This window comes from Pseudopodoces humilis, chromosome 2 (assembly GCF_049639895.1).
Source record: "Pseudopodoces humilis isolate 2021_Gansu_Grassland_sample_001 chromosome 2, ASM4963989v1, whole genome shotgun sequence".
NCBI classification, from domain to species: domain Eukaryota; kingdom Metazoa; phylum Chordata; class Aves; order Passeriformes; family Paridae; genus Pseudopodoces; species Pseudopodoces humilis.
The window spans coordinates 71,667,441-71,685,141 of NC_142201.1; the positions used below are offsets into that span (position 1 = coordinate 71,667,441).

Sequence of the window (17,701 nt, forward strand, 5' to 3'; positions counted from 1 at the left end):
TGAATTACGATCCCATAGCTTTGTTCAAGGCTTAAATGCTGGAAGAAATAAGAGACAAAATGCAGGCACTTCTTTAGAATGATGACAACTACCACAGCTCTTAAGACAGCTAAGTAATAATTGTAGGGTCAGTTCCACTGATGAATGAGTTAAATTTATCATGAATTGCAGAAACCCAGGTGAGATGTATGACTACCTCAAAAAAACCAAAACCAAATTCTGCTTTAAGAAAAGCAGAAACTGGAATTTAAATGCCTTTACCAAGTCCCATTAATAACATGTGGAATGCAGGTGACAGAAGATCAAAGTCACAGTTATGTACACTTGGAGCAAAAACACAAAAATCAAAAGGAGTCACTGAAATCTGGCTAAAACTACAGTTCCACCAAAACAGGGCACTGGAAACAGACACCAAAAGTAGAACCAGCATGTACACATGCTTCCATATAAAGACTGTAAGCAAAACAAAAAGGAAAAACTTGAAAGACTTTGGAGATAATGCATAACTGAGATCTTCAAATGTGAACAGATTAACAAAATTTAGGAGACAGTATCCTAAGACACAAATATAGGAACAAAAAGGGGCTTATTTGCCTCAGCAAAAGAATATTACTTTCTGCTAGGAAACCACAGTATCACAACCAAAATATTTACCTCAAGAGATATTGGGCTACATTTAAATTCCAAATCCCAAGCAGAAACAACAGCAGAAATGGTATACTATCAATCACTTCCACTCAACAGTGAGACCATAGGTGAGATAATGGGAATGAGACTGCAAAGTAATAACTGAAGATTTTAACTACTGTTGTGCAAACTAGGGGGGGGAAAGCAAAATCACCCTACCACCAAATGATGGGAAAAATTTTTACAACACAGCCAAATTCAATCACCTAGAGAACTCTCTGATTAAAAAGCAAGTCCTAGTCTAACTGAGCCACACAACATAGTTGAAGATGGAATTATCCAGATAGCACTCCATAAAAGCATATTTAAATTCCCAGGGGAATTAAAAAATAAAAATACAAAAAACCTCATTACTTCAACATCTGGTTTCAGAAAGAACCTTTGTGGGAGGAAAAGAAATAGAGCAGCTAGACCAAAAAGCTTGAAAGCACGAAGGCCGTTTAAAAACTCACTGTATTATGCACACAACCAGCCCAAAGGCTCCAAAAACCCAATAAAGAGTTCTATCGGGAAGTCTCTGACCTAAAAAGGTGCTGGAATTGTACTGGGGGGATGTTTTATATACATTTCATACACCTTTTGGCTAGAGACAGGCTACTGACCTAGCAACTACTAAGCTACTGTCAGAGCAACAGTTTGTCTAAAATCCCAATTCTTGTCAATTTTACAATCAGTAAAATTTTCCTGAAGTAAAGGAGCATCCACGGTGCTTGAACGAGAAAACACAGAATAAATTCTTTGCACTGATACTCAGTAAGGAAAAGATCAGGAAATATCACATCTATGCTCTCTTTCTCTGGGTCAGGTCAGAGGAAAAATGTTGATCGAAGTGCTAATACAAGAGGATTTTGGAACAAATCACTAGGGCCATGTGGCAGTCACTTCAGATTTCTAAAGGCAGTCAGCAATTTTTTATTTCAGTATCTGCAACCAATTACTTAAGCAGAAGGCAAGAACAATTACTCAGATTACAGTCTTATCTCTTTCACTAAATATATTGATAGAAACTACAGCTGAATAAATATAGCAAAAAAAAACGTGGGGGAGGGGAGTAACATGAATTTTGCAATGAAAATATAATGTCTCACAGGACTACTGCCGAAATTTTTTGAAGAGTTCACATACTTTTTGACCAGCCCTGATTGAACTGGTATATCCCACTGAAGTCTTCCAAAAGGCATTCAAACACTGCACACAGTGAATACTGCCATGGAAATTATCTATAATAAAGATTTTGAGAAGAGGTTCTCTGGTGGATTCAATTATTTAAAGACAAAAATATAATGTATTGTTTGTTGTTATCACAATAATTGTTACCAGGGGTTCCAAAATAAAATGACACAGATCAACATATATAAGTCAGCCAAAGAGATAGTGACTCCCAAAATGAGTGCTTCCTAATCATACAAACTTACTCACAGCAGCTGAAAACACAAACATTATAAAGCATAATGGTAGGCAAAATCACTAGTGATAAATGCAAGGTAATGAACGGAGTGGGGGAAGAATACACAACATTTAAGATCAGAGTTGCAACTCTCATGTTTTCAAATTGAAGCTACTCAATCATCAACAACCAAAGAGGGAAAAAAAAAAAATCACAGAGCACATTTGTTACTACAAAAAAACCCATACCTCACCAGCATCTTGTTTATCATGAGATGTCCAGATCACTCACTTTTCAGAGAAAGGGAAAAATAAGTAAGTCACATGAACAATTTATTCTCATGGAGAACACTTATCATTGACAGGAAAACAACTCAAGGAAGATAGTACATCTGAAAGAATAAAAGGAGTTACCTAAAGTCTTAAAAGAACAAGAAGGAGCCAAATTAAATAATTAACAAGCTTTGATAATCTGTTGTGCATTAAAACATTTTCTTCTTGATTGGGAGTCACTGCTGTGACTACAGAAGGCTAGAGAGGTTAGAAATGCAACCAGTTCAAACAAGGATTGGGCAAACATGAAATAAATACATTGAAATTACTTAAACACAGTGGTTCAAATGAAATACAAAATTCTTGTCCAACCAGCTGAAAACCAGAATACATCTGTAGAAAAATCAGGCTATAACTGAAAAGCTTCTATTCTTAGACACCACTGCTGCAATGCAAACAAGTTATCCAATTGTCTATTTGCCTAGTACAACAATTACCCTAACGTAGTAGAGTAATAGTGATCTTCTTACATACAAAAGAAGTATCACTAGCCTCATGGAAGTTCTACCCATTTACCCAAAAAATCTAAATTCCAGCCTATGGCTCTCAAAATGACTTTAGCTGAGGGATGGGTGCCAATATTTTGGTAAAAGGTTGAAGACTATCTAAACATGTCCCAATGTTCTCGAGGCTATCCAGTTCTAATGATCACTTCCTGACCCTGACAATCATTTGACCATAATATCATCAACATTTAATTCCTTAATTCAGATACTTCCTAAAATCCTACCCTTATTACAGAAAATCACTTGTTATCATTTGACTTTCCTTATGTCTGATGATCACAAGCTCAGTAAAGACTATTGGCAAAGCAGCTATCAAGAAGCTCTCTAGCTTAATGTCTTGCTACAGCTCAGGAGCACTCAATCCCTACACAACCAGATGCAACCCACATAGCACAGCTTTCTTGGGGTATGGAACCCCAGTGGCTGGCTGAATGTATGCCACAGTTCACCCCAAAAACAACGTGAACCACTCAATGAAAATCACCTAAAAGCAGCACTTTCTCACTTCAACTGAAGCAAACTAGCAACCAAACTATACCCACATATCAGAAGTGAAAAGTGCTAGAAAAACCACAAGTAGCACAACATTTTTAAAGGGTTGTAATTTAAGCCAGCTTTAAGCTAAATCTGCATGCTACTACTGCAGTCTCAATTTGGGCATAATGAATGATACATACCGTGTATGGAGAGACTCCTACTTATGTAAATAAACTCCAAGTTAGAGACAAAGCAGTTGCAGGACCTTTATGACTCACCAGACGTAAAACCCTTACCACAGGCAAACATATAAGCTGTTTTGCTTTGTGGATTTTTTTTCCTCCTTATATACTTCCTGAGGGATACTCAGGCATCAGCCTTAGCTTTTTATGTTCAGATACGCCTTGGAAGCTCTGATTTACTGTTAACTTTTACATCTCCAACAAACTTTTCAACACTTCTGAAGGTCTGCCTAGTTACCAGGTCCACAGTCTCATTGTTATGCTATCATGTGGCACAGCTGTTTCTGCAACCACACACATAACCAGACAAAAGAGACTTTCCTGCTGGAATCCTTTCCAGCCAGATCAGTTTCCCATATGAAAAATTTCTGTGCAAGAACACTACAGCTGTGCCTGAACATATCAAGGTTGGTGCCACAGCTCTGAACTTCAGCACAGAGATCATTTCAGCAGACAGGACAGTCATGACAAGCTGATGGCCGTAGACAGAAATGGAACAAATTCTGACAGCAACTACCACATAAAACACTCCAACATGCATGTGTGCACCAACAACACAGCAAGCAGTGACAGGCTAAATATTAAAAGAGGTCAGACTGAATTTTACAATGTGTATATCCACTGGCCACACTGAGTAGTGTAGCTGAAGCAGGCAAGGCTCTAAGCAAGCCTCAGATATTACATTATGGCCACAATGACTCAACTATTTGATCTGCCAGTTTCACACACAAATCATGCTAATGAGTTCAACAGGAATACTTGCATATTTTAGGCTAACCTCAAGTGCAAGTATTCACAACATCAAAGTAAAACAAATTACTATACGAGCTAATTAAAGAGCCTGAATAATGTTTAACACAAATCCATCAATGTATTTATATTGCTGGTGTTTTAGACCATGGGTAAAAGCTTTCAGGAACAGGATACTAAGTTTAGGTTCACAAATCAAATTTATCTATTTATCTGAGTACCATCATTACAAAAGACTGGTATATCTCATTATTTCAGTTTTGAGACACTACTTCAGAATTTATTTTCCAGTAGATTTGAAGCTGCTTCAAATTTAATTATTTCCTCTGATTTTCAAGGAAGCTGCATGGATTAAAGAAATTAGCTGACTAGAAGTCATTATGTAAGACTCAAAATGTGTTTGTCATGCAGATTTCAGAGAATTCAACAAAAAAGCATATGAAAAGACCTGTAATCCAGCAGAGACAGCAACTAAGAACAGTTAATGGGCAAGATCTATTTAGTGAAATATTTTAAAGCAAGTCAGTAAATTTTGGTTTTATTCACAAGAGTAACTATTTACACACAGCTAAAGCTTACCGAAAACATGCAAACTTTGGTATCTTCTAAGCATGTTAACTGAACTGCAAACACCACTGTTACATGCAAATGCTGACATCTGTTTTCCAGCTGATGCTTCCAAGAATATTTGAATAATTTTACTTAACACAGCCTCTTCTTTGAGTCTTCCTGCTCAATGAATGCTAAGAAATACCTCCTTGCATGCACAAACAATCAAAATACAGAGTCAACCTCAAACTTAATTCTGTGAAGGGGAATCCAAAACAAGCACCAGTAATTCTCAAAACTACTAATCAAAGAATGAGCAGCACTTGGCATAGGAATTCATGGCAAATCAAAATTATAATGCTGACCAGCACTGTTTTAAGGCAGCCATACTGACATGTCTCTCCTCCTTATCCACACACTTTCTATGTATTTCATGGCTGTTTAATCTTGGAAAGACACCGATCAGCAAGAACACAGCACCATTTCTAGCCTTAAAAGCCATTATGTGTAATGCGGTAGACGGTAAATTTTATCTACTCCTCAAGCAGCAAGCTGCTGCTTAAGGATGTTCTTTATTATAAATGGAATAGAAAGGTGAAACAAGACAGAGAAAAAAAGGACCCACAATAAATGCTTATCTATTACTTATGTCTAAATGTGTATCTATTTCCAGAAAATAGGTAACACAAGACCCACAGCAACAGACTTGAAAGATGGCTAAGTGGAAAGGGAATACAGAAACCGTAGAGAAACACTATGTTAAAGATACAGAAACAGGAAAAGGACATGTAAAATCCTGAAAAATAAATAGAAAGTGGCATTAATACAGCATGTAAAAAGGGCAAGTTGTCATTTGATGTATCTTAACTTTAAAAATTGCAACACTTAATAGGAAAAACAAATACTGAGTGGCTAGATGAGAAACAGTAAATTTATTTAGATGTCAGGCCTGGGCAGTAGAACACAGGCCATTGGTGTCAGTGTGTCACAGCACACATTTCAAAAATATGCCTTACCCTTGCTCCACAGGGAGCAATGAAGATTAACCAAGAATTCAAATTCAAATCTATGAAGTCCCTAGCTTTTGCTGGCATTTCAAAAAAACCTGGTACACATAATCTTTCAAACTTGTCAAGTTACAAGAAACTGGGTGTACAGCCAATCATACATAAACCAAGCAAATATGAACAAGCAACTAGAGACAGGAAACAACAGAAATCTCAATTCCAGTGTTTGGTTATCTTGGCTATTTACAATTGTTTCCCCTGTTGCTACTTATGCCTATTACCTGCCATTCTACCGACAGGCATCTTGGAGAAGAGCTTTGCTTTGTCTTCTCTGTGTTTTCCCACTAATTAGCTGAAGACAGCAGTAACCTGTCCCTTCAGCCTTCTCTTTAGACTGAACTCTTTCTCAGCTTTTCCTGCTTTGTTATGTGTTCAAATGCTCAAGTCTTACAATGGGCTTACTCCAGAATATCGTATTTTCATTAGGATGGAGTCTAACCAAAACCAGACTAAACACTGTAGATGTGTTCTCCCAGTATCAGACAGTGCAGAACAATCACTTTCCTTAAACTGCTGGCTACCACCTTGCTTATTTCAGTCCCATATGCTGTTTACATTCATCCTGCTAAGGTGCACTACTCATGTTTAACTTGCTTCTCACCAGGACTCGCCAAAACTGTCTCCTATCCTATTAGTGCCCAGACTGTACTACTCCCAAACATTCTGGAAATGAAGACACTTTTTAACTAACAAGATGGACATTTAACATTATTCTTCATTAATTGGCTTCCTCTTAATTGGTTGGGAATTTTTAATTTTTATTTTAAACTAGCATTCAGTCAACACTCATCTATGTACAACCCACAAACAAGTAGCCCTGCATGGGTAACTGGTATCCACCATGCCTAATGGCACACCACTTCTCATGCTTGATTGCACCAATCTTTTTGACTAATGCTTCTAAAATACTTCATTTTTGCATATGCTTAGAAAGAGGAAAAACTGTCATGCCAAAGTGTGCAAATGAACAAGCCTGCAGACAGACCATTTTCCTTGCCTTTAGCATAACTAACATTAGGCTAACAGCCTGAACCAGATTTTTCATCCCTGAGAAATAATCAAGTATTGGCTTAGAACCTAGAATTTTGGGCCTGGTATGGACAAGCTTCTTCAACACAATTCACTTGCAGTGATTAGTATTCAATGCATCAAGTAATTCAGAACAAAGAAAACCGAATTTAAAAGAGTAAGTTAATATTATGCTGTATGTAGGAGGGAAACCCATGTAGACCAAGACCAAGTAAACAGACAATGAAGCAACAGTATAACAAGGAAAAAAAAACGTATCACCACAAACAAAATGAGATGGAAAAAGAAGTGGGAGAAAATAAAAAGAAAAAAAAAAACAGCCACAAAATAGTTCAAGTTCTGTATGAGGTAAGGTTGACTGGAAACGGAATCCAAGGCAAGAATAGATCTGGTCAGCAAGGCAAGTATGATAGGTTTTCACAGCTGCACTGGCTGGCTGGCTGGCTGCAAGTTACATTATGCAATCAAGACTCCAGGTTATCCAACTGTTTTTAAATTGTAAAAGGTAGTCTTATTTTTAAGTAAGATGCATATTGTATTTGTTAAGGCCACAGTTCCACAGCTACAAACCACATCCAGTCCTGGACAGGACTACTGTGGTTTTCAATTCCTAGTCCTTTCCCCTTTTCTTCCTAGAAAAATCCTGTTTAAGGATTCTAACAGCCAGTCCATCATAGGAGCCAAGATGGTAGAAAGCTGAAAAAAAGAGCAAATACTCCACACCTACATAACTCCTCACCCCCAAATTTCATTGTGATGATTCATAGACCTAAATTCACTCGCAAAATTAAAAACACAAAACAATCAAAAAAGCCAGAAAAGGCTTATGTTGGTACAAATACGAAAGGACAATGACAAACCTACGTTTTTGACAAATCTAGTCTGGTTTAAATGGTCATACAACCAAGGATATATACATTAAATTTAAACCCATGAAAAACATATACAGTAGTATTTAAGCCAGTATTTTGTCTTTTGAATCCACATATGCAACTGGAAGTATATTCTAAGCCTTAAAAAAAAATAAAAATCTATTAACTTTCCCAGCAGGAAGCTTTTCAAATCCTCTATATATATCCTTTTGCCTAAAAAGAAGAAAATGATGCCTCAATAAGCTATTCCAACTCCTAGTTATTGTACTTGCTGAAAGGCTACACGTTGATCCCTGTTTCATTTTGTACTGCTTAGGCAATAACTGACACTCAGAAATTCAGCCTTTAACACCGGGGATGGAAAGGGAGATGGAGGAAGTACACCCTATTATCTAATGTTATTGGGTACAGTCTCTCCTAGATCAGGATTAAGTCACACCCTAATCTAGTCTCTTTTAATTGAGAAATAGACTGAGTTTCTGAAGTCTGTTAATAGAAAGCATGTTTTCTGCTCCTTCACAAGTAATTCTTGTGTATCTTCACCAAACTTCATGGTTCTTTTAAATTACTAAAAAAGCTGAATTTAGTTCAGATCATTACAGTACTATACACAATATTAGTCAGACTATCTCAGTATTTCTATTTGTTAATTCTTTGCAGAGAAGTATACATAGCGATGGTCAAACACAGTGATGATGGCAAATATCCAACTTTTGCTTCTGGTAAAAAATAAATCACCTTTGTTGTGCTCTCCATTTTCATTCATTTCTAAATTGTGGGTTTTTTTATTACATGGATTATAAAGGACTTCTTACCTAGCCTCTCTAGATACTACTTAGCTTCCTTAATGAGGCATCACCTGCCAGAACAAAATATCATTTCCCGAATTAACATTTTTTTCAAAAAACATAACCACCCTAACAAGCAAAACTACTACTAATAATAGTAATTATTACAGTAAACAAAATCCGAAACAATGCACATGTGCAAACACTTGTTATAAATTCAAAAGACGTCTGGTAAATTCTGACATCATAATAAGAATTCTTAAACATTTATAGATTGGTATATTAACAATCAATTGTTGCTCAAATTAAATGATGATGTTATTTCAGGTATAACAGAACACTATGTTTTCTTCCCCTTTCCACAGGGACATGCAAAAAAAAACCCCACAACAACAAAAAAACCCCAACAAAAATAAAAAACTACGAAAAAACACCAAAAAAGAAAGAAAAAAAGACACCAATACCACACCCATAGGACTCAACTGTTATCACAGACTCCCAGGAGCCAAAGCTGTAGACCACATCATGCTAGCCACTGTGCAAACACAAAGTACAACTGTTCAAAGAGCAAACAATCTAAACATAAGGGGCAACAGATGGAAAGAGACAAAAATGAGAATACAAGGAAACAGCACCACCATAAACAATGGTTACAATTAGTTCTTGTTCTAAGGATGGTGTGTTTGCGTCCCAGGGTGACAGGAAAGGTAGTGGTTTGGGATTGTTTTCAGCAGGCTTTATTTCCTAAAGCCAGCTTCTTTTGCATTAACAGGTTGCAACTGCTTGCTTGTAAGGGTGCACACACAGAACTTCTTCAAGCATGAGGAGCATCACAGGAGAATGGATGAAATTGTTTAACTGCCCATGATGTCTCTTCCTAAACAGCACTTACAATCTCATTAACAACAAAAAGCCAGATAGTACCCTTCACAGTTAAATCCCAACATTAGATTACAGGTAAGTAAAACCTGTTGGTTTTACCACCATAAAATGCAAAAAGACTGGACAGTCAAAAGAGAAGTCCAGGAAAGCACTCTGGTATACAATTATGAATCCATATCAACAGAACAGGATCATTCTTACCACATCTGTTAAGAAAAATGGTTACCACACAACACAGAGATCAAAGGCACGGTATGAGATGTACTCAAGTGATTTATTAACACAGCTAAATAACAAACACTTAATTGCTGATTAACAGTTAAGACACCACTTATTATGCGGGAGAAATCCACAAACTTGCTTAGAAGAGTGTGCGCTATGTCTAAAACCAGGGCTGGATTATGGACTTTAACCCAAGATCTCATGACACTGCTGTCTATAAGCAACAGCACAGAGAGTTTTCCTTTGCAGTAGCAGCCTCAGCTAAAGGTCAGACACCCACAAAGAAAGTCAAAAGCACACACAGAGATTTAGATAGTTTAGAGGGCAGCAAGTCTGGAAGAGAGAGACTTGAAGGTCATCCATACAAGCAGGACAGCTGAGTTTATGAATGAGATGAACAAGAAGACTTTTAGAGAAATCTGATGTAGTACTAGAAGTAAATACCAAGCTGCAAAGATCTTACACAGGTCTAAGGAAAAGGAACTTCAAAAACAAGTAAGGTTTTCACCAAGGTTACTTTCAATGGGAGGGGAAAACAAAAAGCAAAAGAAGCACAGTTACATTTTGAGTTAACTCAAATGAATTAACTTTTTTTAATGTTCAGTATGGTATGGTTGCATTGCACAGAAGAGCCTAAAGAAAGGTAAGATACCAATACACTTCCAACAAAAGCGTTCAGGAGGAAAACAAACACGTCCAAGTGTCCTGGACTGACTGTGAGCTGTAAACAGCCCTCAATTAGTAAAATCTGGCATAACCCATACAATTCTATGTGCACAATTTTCTATCTTCTTCAATGCCATTTTTCACAGCAAAAGATTAGAGGAAACTAAATGTAGAAACCCAAAACACAACCTCTTTCATAATGCCACTGATCTCTCCTGAAGATCTGGCCCAGCAAAACGTCCATCAGTAGCTCTGGTTCAAGTACCCAAGCAGCTGATGTCCCCATTAGTGCCCCACTGATGCCCCATCAAATGGCAGCATGTGCCCAAGCATACATCCCTACTTTGTACAAACTAATCCATGGGGGAAAGGTGGAACTGAGATGACATCCTGCTTAGCATGTGTTGGGGATAAAACTGATGAGCAGGGACTATACCTGAACAGACTTCTGTACAGCACTAGGTACACAAATGTCAGTATTACAGCCTTTGGAAGCTACGGTGATGCTAACTGAAGGATTCAGATAGCCTTCTAAGGGTTAAATCAGCTGTACAATAAAGTTCATTGTACTTTGTACCCCTTAAATAAAGAAGTAACATATTACATGTTACATTTTTAGAGACCCAAACACAGTTTTGCACAACAGCAAACACAATTAAGTAGTCTCACCTCAGACAAACTTAAAAATCCCAAACAAACCCATCAAAATCCTCCTGAGCTAGTGACACTCAGTAGGGCTGGCTAGAGCACTGACAATGCCTGAGTGTTTCAAATCAGTACTGCAGCTACTCTGTTCAGATCACTGAACACTTGCTTCTGCACCCCACCTCTGTGATGAGTCCCTGCTATCTCTAGAAGATTATTCTCTAATAGCTGATGGTGAGAAAGGGGCAGAGAAAGAAGTCATGGTAAAGCTAATCCCAAAAAATTTAAGAGACATGGACAAAAATTAAGCATTTAAGCATGAGGACAAACTTACAAAGCACAAATGCTCTCTGAATCAAGAGCAATTTGAAAAATATGTTGTGGCAATCTTGTCATTGGAAACTGTCATTTGAACACAAACATTACTGATCTCTGTATATTTTACTTACGTTGGACTAATAAAATCTGTATTATAACGACTGATTGAAATAATTTTGTTTTGATAGCAAACTTCTTGAAGCAAGAAAACAACTTCCATCATTAACACATCCAGTCCATGAGATACCTCAGGTGAAGGCATGAGAAACCCTCTGTGGACCATGTCCATAAAGGACAGTCACTGATTTCATCCATTGTAATATAATCAAACTCTTTGTGTGTCCTATTGAACTCTGGTGGCATTGAGTTTCACAGAAGACATATAAAAATTATAATTTCTGGAAGTTCATAGAAAAGAAAAACTTTAAATTGTCAAAATCATTTCAGTATAACTAAGTGGCATTGAAATCATAGAATCATTTAGGTTAAAAAACACTTAGGATCAAGTCCAATCATTGAACTGACATCACCATGTTCACCACTAAACAATGTCCCCAAGTTTCATACCCACACATCTTTTAATTACTTCCAGGGATGGCAACTCCACCACTTTCCTGGGCAGCATGTTTCTATGCTTGACACCCTCCCAGAGACAAAAAAATCCCAAATATCCAATCTGAACCTCCGCTGGTGCAACTTAAGGCCATCTTGTCCTGTCTTGTTGCCTGGAAGAAGAGGCTGACCCCCACCTGGCTGCACCCTCCTTTCAGGCAGTTCCAGAGAGTGATGAGGTTCCCCCTGAGGCTCCTTTTCTCCAGGCTAAACACCCCCAGCTCCCTCAGCTGCTCCTCACAGCACTTGTGCCCCAGAGCCTTCCCCAGCTCCGCTGCCCTTCTCTGGACACGCTCCAGCCCCTCAATGTCTTTCTTGCACTGAGGGGCCCAGAACTGAGCACAGCATTTGAGGTGTGGCCTCAGCAGTGCCGAGTCCAGGGGGACGGTCACTGCCCTGCTCCTGCTGGCCACACCACTGCTGATCCAGGCCAGGGTGCCATCGGCCTTCTTGGCCACCTGGGCATACACGGGATTGTATACAACCAAGCCAACCACAGCAGCAAAGAATGCTGCTTAACCATCTGAGTAGGAGGTAAGGGATGGAGAATTACACGACAACAGAGACACAAAGCTTGTTCATGCATTAGAAACCACAGAAACACCTGAGAACAGTCACAGATGAATGGGCACTTCTCTCCCAAAATAGGTGGCAGGATTAATAGTCCCAATGAAGTGCTTTTACACCAATACATACAGCATGGGTAACAAAAAGGAGGAGCTGGAATCCAGTGTGCAGCTAGAAAACTGTGATATTAAAATCAATATAGTAAAAGTCCTAACTGAGGAGACCATAACATGCAGCTGCATTCCAGAAGTCTCACACTTCTTCCTTCTACCAAACATTTATTTTAGAAGTCTAAAACACACTATCTGACAAACTTCCAAATCTTGGCCCAAAATGAAGAATGGGTCCAAAATGAAGAAACTAAATTGAGTAAATCGTTCATACACCAAGTTGGTATCTACTGGTATCTGTGCCAGCAGCACACAGGGCAAGCTATAAATATGGAAGACAAACTAAGCTTCATCTGAACTCTAATGTGTGAGTAACCCAGTTAGCCACATCAAGCATTCAGCTATTAAGATTAAATCACTGAAACAAAGTTGAAGAAGGTGAAAAGGAAACACTTTCAGCTGCAGATTCACAATTTCAGTGGACACAGAACTCCACTGCAACTTAGGGGGCTTTTAAGGCCCTCATAAGGCAAATATAACCTCAACCTTCTCAGACAGGACACATGAGTAGTCTTTTGAACTCTTGTCAACTCAAATTTCAATTCCTTTCCACAAATTGGTTGTGTTCATTGTCAACTGTGATGGAAAAAATAAATAGTTCTCCATGAACAGTGAATTTTCTGTTAATAACAATTCTTGATACAAGTTCTTAACGAACTCCCTACACTGCTTTTGTTGCAGGGTGTATCAATTGAGTACAAACTCAAACAATGTGACAGAACTTCAGTAATTCTGCACTTAAGTCCTCAAAACCAAATTGAAAACTTCTCAAACAACACAAGATGATTCATGATGCTGCAGGACCAAAGAAACACAAACCCAAACCAAACAACCCCAGCAAAAATCTGAAAGACACTGTACCAGCTTTGTACCACATCCATCTGTATACTTGAACAAGCTCTATAAAAGACAAAGAAACTTGCTTTTTACAGCCACTTTGACACTCTTGTTGATGCAAATCCCTCTTAGCATGTCGTTACAGGGTAAGCAACAGTAGAATGTAATCACGTATTTTAGGTCTAAGAGGATTAATAACAACAATATAAAGCAAATTTAGTATATAATAAAGTGAATTTATTGCTCTAATTAAGACAGTCCTCTATTAAAACAAGTTACTTTGTTTAACCACCTAATAAGGTGGCTGATGAGTTTGGTTCCTAAAGATGACCTTGCAGCACTAAGCATCAAATACATTCCCTCCCAGAACAGCATGGTCCTATCACATGCCATAAGAAGGCTGTACCATCATCACAGCTGGAGGAGGACAATGTGCCACCTACCAGGATGCTTTTGTGGAAGACATTTACTGAGCCTTAGCAAGTTTTACTAAATCTTAGCTATATGGCTGTTCTTGGCAGTATTCTCATCTTTTCGGAAGCAGCCACACAAAGCTGCAATAATTTTTGCCAAACCAGCTCCAGTACACAACAGTCCCCGCTCCTTCCAAAGCATTATTTGCCTTGATTGCTCCTAGAAGTAACTTTTTTTGACATGAAGGATCATCAGAAAAAACAGAACAGCTGTTAGACTGGAATGCATAGCAAATCAGAAATAAAATTAGATGGTAGCCTTGCCTCCAAGATATGGGAAGAGTTAAAAAAATTATTATTAAAATTTTTAAACTGCTGTAGCAAGTCAAGGGTTGGAACAGACCACTTTATTAATGATAACATGCCATGCAAACTCTTACAACTCCTTGATGTGGTTCGTAATTTTAGATGCTCAGAATAAATCCAGATCTGATGTCCTCATTGTAAGCAGTGAGGTTTTGCAGCGAACCACTCATTCTTTGTATACGTAAGCCACCAAAAAGTGACAAAGAAAGTTGTGAGCTTTGCAAATCTGGACAATCTACCATATAAAACGGCAGGGGGACAGAAATAAAACTGAAAAAAAAAATTCAAGATACGAGTGGTGTGGAAAACTGCACCACCTGAATCCGTGGTGTACACCCAATCAAGGGACCCAGAACGCAAGAGAGGCGCTGCCTTTTTGTTTTGTTCTCGGGCTGCACGTTCCCAGCGGAGCCGCCGCGCTGCCCGCCGGCGCCTCTGGCGGCACAGCCCGCGCACCGCGCCCGGGCCCACCGCGGCAGCTGCCGAGCCTCGCCCCGCGCGCTCTCGCAGCCTCACTTGCTCCTTCGCTGCACTACCTGGCCATTTCGGAATCCCCCATGCAGCTGAAAAACAGCCCCAATACTAACAAGGGCAAAAAACAGAGTCAAGTTACATCCCAGTCCTACCCACAGGGATTGGCAACCAGCTTCTCCTTAGCCAACCTAACACCCAACAGAGATCAAAATCTGCTCTGAAAATCCCACACAGACAAAACACCGAAAATGCTCGCTATTGAGAACCTGTGGGTCTCCCCAGTGACCTCCACCTTTTCCGGGAAGGGGCAAAACGGATGGCTCAGAAGCCCAGCCAAGGAACCCAACAAAACCACCCAAACAAATCTGTGGGTGTAGAGAACCAGTCTGAATGCACAAAGAGTCGATGAAGTGCGCTTCTCCATCGAAAACCCCTGGGTGATTTTAAATCTCCCATGCCTCTTCTTAGCTTCGAGATGATACGCGGGACACGCTATTCGAGCAATGGGAGGGGGAAAAAAAAAATTCAAGATGGCTGAAGGTGTCTGGTCACGGATTTTCATACACGCTCCAGAACTCTAGAGGGCACCCGAAATATGCCCTCCTCCTCCCTCCCTCCCGAGCCGGGTAACGTGAGCAGCGGCAGCAGCCCGTCGTCTGCCTGCCGGAGTTGGAACTGCAGGAGCGATGTCTGCAGCAGCAGCGCCCACCCCGAGGAGGAGCCGCCTCACAGCCATTACTGGGGCTTCGCCCCAGGGCAGCTGCTGCTGGACCCAGGAATTTCCCAACCCAGCCCTGGAGGGACCTCATTCCACCCCTGCCCGCGGAGAATACGGGGTGGAAGGAATAGTTCAAGCCCGCCGTAAGCAGGTCTAGCAAAGGCAGAAATAGATACACAAATAACATTCACAATGGAGCTCCCTCTCCTTGTTGGTCGCTGCCAAGGCTGCACCAAACTGGGCTGGAGCCTAAGGGAAAGACACGGGGTTAACAGGGGGCAGCGAGGATCAGGCAGCGCCCCCAAGGAGCGTTTCCATCGCCTGGCCAGGGCAGGTACTGCCTGCATCACTCACCACTTCCCTCTAATCCCAATCTTTCTAAATAAATAAATAAAAAAACAAACAAATAAATTCACTGCCCTCCCCGGGGGCGGTGGGGTACTCTTCACGGCACACCCACGCCGTTTGTCCCCGCTGAAGGAAGGAGGAGCCGCAGCGGGGGCTCCTACCGCGAGTGTGGGGGACAGAGGCAGCGCTGGCACCCACGGCGGGGAGCAGCGAGTGTTACCTGCGAACTTGCCCTATCAGCCCTGAACCGGCGCCCGGGGGCCCGCGGGGCCCTCAGCAGCAGCGCCCCGGCGCCGGGCGAGCGCTCGCGGCCCCCGGCCGCTCGCTCAGCAGTTGCCCCTGGTCTCGGGTTTGCCCCCCTGCAGTCGGCCAGCAGCACTACCGCCTCCAGTCCGCCATTAGAGGGACCCAGCCGAACAATACGGGAGGGGAGCAGCGGCGGCGGCAGAAGCCGCGGAGCGCCGGGCAGGGGAGGGGAGAGAAGGGGAGGGACGCACCGGCGGGGGGGCGGCGAGGGCGGTGGATGGGGGAGGCACCGGGGCAGAACAACAGCCGAGGCCCCGGCGGGGAAGGGAGGGAGAGAGTTAAAATAGGAGGCGCTAGAGCAGACCCGGCCCTTCCCCCAAATGCCCCTGCCCCCCCCTTCGGGGCTGCCCCCGAGCGCCCCCCATTTACCCCCACCGGCCCCATCCGCGGCGCAATGGTTATGCGCGGAACTGCCCCCGGTGCCGCCCGCACACCCGCCGCCAGAGGTGGCGGCGCGGCAGCGGCACCGCGGGGTACTTCGCCCGGGTAGCTGGGAGGCACGGCGGCTGCTTTCCCATCCCCGCCCTGGGGGCAGCTGAGCACCGCCAGTCCCCCGCCAGCCCGCCCCGGTGAGGCGCAGCGCCCCGCGCCCCCGCCTTACCCGGCTCCCCTCCGCCTGCGGGCACGGACCCCCCCCGCGGGGGAAGCACGCACTCTGCGCTACTCCGCCGGTGCCTCAACTCTAACTCGGTCCAGTCCCGGGCGAAGCGCAGCTGCTGGCGAAGGGGAGGAGGAACCGGGCCAAGGGAGCTCGGGGAGATCCGCCTCCCTGCCCCGGCATTGGCTTTCCCAGAGGGCGGGCTCTGGCGCTGGGCTAACCGAGTGGGTGCGCCGCCCATCCATCAGAGCCGCCCGCAGCCGGTTGACCCTATAAACTGCCAATCTTCCTCCTGGCCATGCTTGGGGTTCTTCCCACTTTGATCCATCAGGTTTGAGGAACCCGGATCGCTGCCCACCGACCGGCTCGTTACCCATGCCCGAGGGTTGCGCTGGCGCTCCCCGCGCCGCTCTTTGACAGCGGCAACTTGCAGAAGTTCTCGGTGCCGCCGAGCCGGCTGCGCCCCGCCGGCCGCGGGCAGGGTGCGTTGGCCGTCCCGGCCGTGCGCTCGGTCCCTGCGGGCGCCACCGTTCCGGCCGTGGGGCGCGGGCTCGCCTCTCCGGCTCTGTCACTGAGCTATAGGGGCTGGCAGTGCTTCTCCGAGGGTTCCCACTCCGCTCCTTCCCTCCCCTCGCCAGGGCTATGAACCTGGGGCCATTCCTATGGTGGACAGAGCATAGCTAATGGAAGCGTTCCCAGAGGGAAAAGGGAGAGTTCACGTCTCCTAGGGAGGGCGCCTGGCCCCGCAGCCTGCCCCGCCAAGCAGCGCCTCCTCAGCCGAGGACGCCTTAGTGCCCCCGCCCGCCGGGGGGAGGGCGCCATATCAGCCGCCGACATGGCTCCTGGAGGAGGAGGTGGTGGTGGTGGTGGAGT

The 17,701-nt window shown here is 42.7% G+C and overlaps 1 protein-coding gene across 10 annotated transcripts in view; it reads right to left on the reverse strand.

The window, feature by feature from the left end:
* The window catches only part of ZMYM2 (zinc finger MYM-type containing 2), an 87,354-nt gene extending 70,389 nt beyond the window's left edge, over positions 1 to 16,965 (reverse strand). For 7 of the 10 annotated variants that reach the window (XM_014251115.2, XM_088050966.1, XM_014251122.2 and 4 more), the window contains exon 1: positions 16,832 to 16,884. The gene's annotated coding sequence lies outside the window, so the exon portion shown is untranslated. Of the gene's footprint in view, positions 1 to 16,831 lie in introns of all 10 variants that reach the window. The other 3 variants (XM_088050970.1, XM_088050969.1, XM_088050964.1) reach the window with 2 other exon arrangements.
* Between the last annotated feature and the right edge of the window lie 736 nt (positions 16,966 to 17,701).